Consider the following 6,250-nt stretch of genomic DNA (forward strand, 5'->3'; position numbering starts at 1 on the left):
AAATAAATAAATAAATAAATAAATAAATAAATAAATAAACTTTACAAATATTTTTAAAAAGCACCACATTTGGTGAGGCCGTCAGTAGGTAAGAAAACCTGATTAGAAAGGATTCAAGAGATAACCAAGAAAGAAATCAAAGACAGTAAATATAAAACATCTTTTCCTAGAATTTTTTGTATTTTTGTAAAGGAGAACAGAAGTGGGGTCTGAAAACTGGATAGAGAGATTGGGCTTAGAAAAGTAGAGATTTCTGGTGTTTTTTGTTGTTACTTTTTTTAATTTTATTTTTTTAAGTTTAGTTTTGCTTGTACACTACTGGGGAGGATAGTGGTGGATTAAATTGCTCCTTGTCTCCTACATTATCAAGAGACCAGTGCTACAGCAATGCATTTGAGTCAGTGGGAGGGGACAGGAATGAATGCACCAAGGGAGAAGCTGAACTTACTGTGAACAGAGGCAGTTCTTCCACAGCGCAGAAGAAAAGGCCACATGGATGGTACAGAGGCAAGGCAAGTGGTGGGTACGGGGAAGCTTGTAGAAGTTCACATCCGTTTCTTTCATCTGAAAAATGGAAAACTAGGTCAGAATGGAAAGTGAGACCTGAAGGGGATGTACAGAAGGTTTAAGCAGAGAAGAGGAGGTTATGAAAAAATTGCCAAGGGGAATGGGACAGTGGGTGGACTAGGTATGTAGGGTAAGCCTGTGGGCAGTATTAACTCCTGCTTAAAGCATTGACCATGGCCTTGAAGTGAAACTCCTGAACTTGGGTATGAGTCCATACTTAGCCACGTTCAACTGTGAGTGTGTAGCAGCTGGGAAGCTGGAGAGTTAGATTTAATTGGGGAGTAACTTTGACAAGGGATAATCAGCTTCTAATTTTGTAGCTCCAATAAGTGTAGGATGATATTTTATGATTTCACTGTGTGCTTCACTAATTTTTACAAATATACTTTTTAGGCTTCACGATTCCTCTGTTGTAAAACATGTGGGCTTACTCTGGTCATTTTTTTCTATTGAAGTTTCTGTCATGTTTCCATTGATGTGTAAGCATTCCTTGCATGTTCTAGATATTCCCTTCTCTGTTTTAGTCATAGCAAATGTCTTTCCCAGTCTATCATCTGCCTCTTCACTTTATTCATGATGTCCTTTGTTGAATAGAAAGCCTGACTTTAATGTAATCAGATATATCTTATTTTATTAATATTATTACTGTCAGATATATGCTTTCCAGGCATCATTTCAAAAATCTTTCTCCACCAGAGGATCACGTAGATATTCGCCTATATTGTCTTCTGTGGAGTTTATGTCTCTGTCACAGGAAAGACCACTTTGTATGTGGTGCCAAGTAGGGAATCCGTGTTGTTTTTCTCCCACAATGATTCCGTTTTCCTAATGCCACCACTAAATAATTTCTCCTCTTTCCAGTGGCTTGTGCTGTTCATATTCTTATCAGATATTCAGTTCCCGCTTATGCACTGGTCTCTTTTCTGAGTTCTAAGTTAAAATCATTAGCATATTTGTCTGTTTTTGTGCAAAAAACATACTAGAAATCCTTGGTAGGCCCATCTCACATTTTAACAAATATGCTATTACATGCCCATCAGGTGTGAGATCAGATTAGGAACACTCATCCTGCTAAATTTGATCCAAGCCATCACTTTAATAGGTCAATAAATATTAAAAACAGAGGAAGAAAAACAAAGAATTACTTACCAGAAAAATGCTCAGGCATCACTCATTTATTCAATCATTTACTCAGTCATTCAGCAAATACTTATTAGGTGTCTACTGTGGGCCAGGATTCATACTTGGGGGTGGAAGGTTATGCCAGAAAAAGCAAGTCTCTGAAGTCATTAAACTGTACAGTCTTTGCTAAGAGACAGATATTAACCAAATAATTAGTCAGACAAATTTAACTTTGTAATTGTGACAAGTGCTCTAAATAAGAGACAGCTGTTTAATGAGGAAGGGTTGACTTGATAGAATTTGACCTGGAAGAGGAGAAAATAAAAGGTGATATTTGTAGGATGCACAGGATTGGTAACCAAGCTAAAGAGATGGAAGGAAGTTCCAGGTAGAGGAAAGAACACATACAAAGCACCTTAGTAGAAAGGGCCTTAATGCAAAGGTCTGGAAAAAAAAATACAGATGTGTCTGCATGTGTCAGTATTTAGGGGTCAGAGTAGAGGGAGCTACCCAATGAGAATGCATGGGCAGAGCCTGCAAGGAAAGAAGAAACTAAGACACGCTACTGTCAAAGAAGCCAAGAGCAAGTATCCTCTAGGCTAGGTTATCTCACAGAACAGTGTGTTTCTTGTCTGTGGGTCCATTTAACAGAAGGGTAACATTTCATAACCCATGAACACACTTAACACATGATTTTTCATACTGGTGATTTTTGAAATCACCAATTCTTGTCCAATGCTGTTTATATAACACTTTGAACTTAACTTGACATTAATCTTTTCTTTTACAAAGGAGTCGGCAGGATGTAAATCTCAGATGGAGAGTGCTTCTTGTCCTGCCTGGTTATTTTATTTTTCCTTAGGGCTTTCCCTTGAGCATGCACCCTGTCGTGTTCACCAGAGCGTTCCCAGTGCTGAGGACAATGCCTGACACATGATAGGTTCTCCGTAAATACTTGTCAAAGGAGTTCATTATTAGAGCAAACAAATGAAACTTCTGTAGTTTTGTTTTTATAGACTTGTTCATAGCACTCCTAGGGGCCGTATATCAATGGCAGATGTCATGAACCGTCTCTGGTCTCGAAATCGTTCAACACAATTGCCTCAAAATACTTTCATTGGTTTGTTTTTCTTGAGGGTCTATTAAGTCAAAAGTACTGTAATAAGAATTGATTTATAATTTATTTCACACTCTATCCTTTACTTAGTTCAAAAATATACTTTGAAATGTCACAGAAATTGAGTGTGATTAGTATGCTATGCTTTATTGAGGCTAATTTTGTAAGGAGAACTTCCAAGAAATATGGACAGCATTAGAAAAATAAAAATTTTATTTATTGAAAATAAACATTTTAAAACTGTCTGCCATAAAAGAATTCTTTTAAAGAAAAAAAAAAGGTCACACCATTATAGAAAAACAAGAAGCTGACAAAAAAAGAGACAAACNTAATCTAAATTTAAAAAAATAAATAAAGAAAGAAAAAAAGGGTCTAAGTTTTCAGAAAAGATACAACTAGAACAAACTGTGGGACCCCACCTTAGCAATCTGATAGTTAATCCGTTTGGGTCAGACAAGATGGGGGTCATGCTGAAGTGAAGGGGGGTGAAGGATTTGAATGTGGTGAGTGACTTAACCCTGGGGTCCAGACCCAGACCAGGACCTGAGGTGGGTACTTGAAGAAAGGGAAGTAGAGAGCTGGGGTAGGGATGAGGTGGGGTCGGGGTATGAATGGCTTGTAGACATAGAGCAGCGCAGAAGGGGGAATCCCCAAACTAATTAAAGCGTAGGGAGCACTTAAAATATGCTGGGTCTTATTCTGTATGTCTTTCATGCATCATGTCATTTAATTTTGAAACAACTTTGAGAGGTAATGCTCTAACTGTGCTCATTTTATTGTGCTTATCAGAGGTCTCCCTCTGTACACGCACCTCTACTGCAGCTAGATGATGCCTTTTAATGTTGTTTTCTTTTTCCTGTAAGTCTATATTTCCTTTGCTTTTGTGTTGCGTTCTGTGCCCTACCCCGTGCCAAGACAGATTTGCCCTGAGGATCGCCTGTGCCCACGGACCCTCCTCCCCAGGATGCAGCAGTGGAAAGACTGGCAGAAATGTCAGGTAGAGCTGTCTCCATATACACTTCAGTGAGTAACTGGGACTTTTGGTTGCCATTAATATGTTTACTTTCTGGTTTCTGAAATTAGGAAACTGTGAAGCCAGACTGTGTAGATGTACCCCTGTGGACGTGGGGCGGCTGTTCCTTCCTCTCTTTAAGGACCACTCTCATTCTGATTTTCAAAGCAGAAATAAACATCCATTTCTAGCTGACCTTTAAAAAATACCAAACAAACAGCCACCAGAAGTCTAAGTAGTTCAATTTTAGAAGCATAGACAGCATGCAGTGTTACTTTAATTACCTGTGCGAGGGCTGAGGCCTGAGGTTACTTGAGCCATCCAAGACTTAAAGGAAATTGCTCCTGACTCTTGGTCTGGTGCACTATTTACTAGAGCACATTGGAAAAACAGTTCAAGTCAGCAGAATCATCTTCACAGCCAAAGACATGCCTTTTTTGATGAGTATTTTTTTTAAGTTTATTTATTTATTTTGAGAGAGACAGAGACATCACAACAGGGGAGGGGCAGAGAGAAAGGGAGAGTGAAAATCAGCTGTGGAGCCAGAGGTGGGCTCGAACCCATAAACCATGAGATCATGACCTGAGTTGAAATCAAGGGTCGGACGCTTAACCAGCTGAGCCACCCAGCAACCCCTATATCTTTTTTAATGTTTATTTATTTATTTTAAGAGAGAGAGAGAGAGATAGTAAAAGCAGGGGAAGGGCAAAGAGAGAAGGAGAGAGAGAGAATCCCAAGCAGGCCCCCCACTGCCAGTGGAGAGCCAGAGTAGGAGCTCAGACTCAGGAACAGTGAGATCGTGACCTGAGCCGAAATCAAGAGTTGGGTGCTTAACCCACTGAGCCACCCAGGCACCCCTAAAAGAGGTTCTTAAAGAAATTCCTCTACGCCCATTTCATTGTCTCTTCAAATTTATACTTTATTTCAAAATTGTATTATAGAGGAATACCATATAGCCGAATCTAAATACACTGAATGAATTAGACTACTTCTTTAGAGTAAGTCCCTTATATTTCATTCCTTTGTTTTTAAAAAGTCACAATATCCCCCGTCACCACTTTAATAGCCTCAATTAGGTGTTTAGTGTGAGAGATGAAAATAAATATCTAAGACGAATTCTTTTCAGATTGCTCTTCCACCCTTTCCTGGAATGAGGAAAAAAAACGTAAGCTACCCTTAAGGCATTAGGGGTTAAAGGGCAAGGCAGGAGTTTGGAAATGTCCTATTGTCAAGGACTATGATGACAGCCTGAGTAGATTCCTAGGACCTGAAACTAGCTTGCTTCTCTGTCCTCTGGAAGGCTTCATGCTAGAGATCATGATGTCACTAATAGGACTAGGTGTGTTTATGAAATCATTGCTGGGGAAACATGAGGGTTAAAAAGTAGGGAAGCAGAAGCATGTCAGCTATAGTGTCATGATGATGAGCCAGGGTTATTTTACTAGCAAAGGTTCAATGACAAATTTTGTGAATATGGAAATAACAGAACAACTCATTATGCGTCATTCATGAATGAAACAGAGCATGGGACTAATACATAGACTGTAAGCCATGTAGTGTTTGACATCACTTTTGAGTTTAACCATATGGTCGGTACTATAATAATTTTGGCTCTGTGTTTAATGGTATGGGATGGTACATGCTTTCAGGAACTGAAATGCTGTGAGTGACATGGTTGGCTTTTCAAACAGGTTTCTCCAAACATCCCAGCGGAGAGAAACCAAATGGATTGGAACAGACAAGTTTCTCCTTTGTCGGGAGACTTCCCAGGTTTAAGCCAGCAGTTGAAAAATGGTGCAGGAAGAGGAGTGAGAACGCCCTGTCCTTGTTTTCTGGAGAGCTGCAAGCATACTCATCTTATATTTTAATTTTCCAGCTTAGGGCCTGCCATGATTCGCTCAGTTTAAGTACACAGCAGACCAAACATAAATTGTATCCCATTCTTTTTCTTTTCTTGTCTTACTGCAAACTCTGGTTTCAGTGGTAGGAAAGGAAGAGAGAAATCTCCAGTAGATGTCCAGGAATCGGGTTTAGGAGACCAGTTATAAGAAGGTCAGTGGATGGCTTTAATTTGGGACAAGGGAGAGTCTTGAAGAACAGCAGTAGCTCACATTTAGTCAACCTCTAGGACCTTACGAGATACGTTTTCTGTGGTTACTTACCCTTGATTTTACTATTACTTTTTTTTTTTTTTGTAAACTGGATTCCCTTAATTAATGGATGTCATTAACTTACGGTAATTTTGTTGCATCACTGCTATACTGGCTATGAAATTTCTAAAAACAAAAATAAGACCCCCAAAGAAAGGTGTGGCACAGATGAAAACCCCGTCTGAACTGCACTTGGATGTCTACAGTACATCTACTCCAGCAGCGTCCACCGCATTAACTCTGTGTACGCCTTAGGCAGCTGTTAACCTAAAACCCGGGGGC

This window comes from Crocuta crocuta, unplaced genomic scaffold, assembly GCF_008692635.1.
Source record: "Crocuta crocuta isolate KB4526 unplaced genomic scaffold, BGI_CrCroc_1.0 scaffold231, whole genome shotgun sequence".
NCBI classification, from domain to species: domain Eukaryota; kingdom Metazoa; phylum Chordata; class Mammalia; order Carnivora; family Hyaenidae; genus Crocuta; species Crocuta crocuta.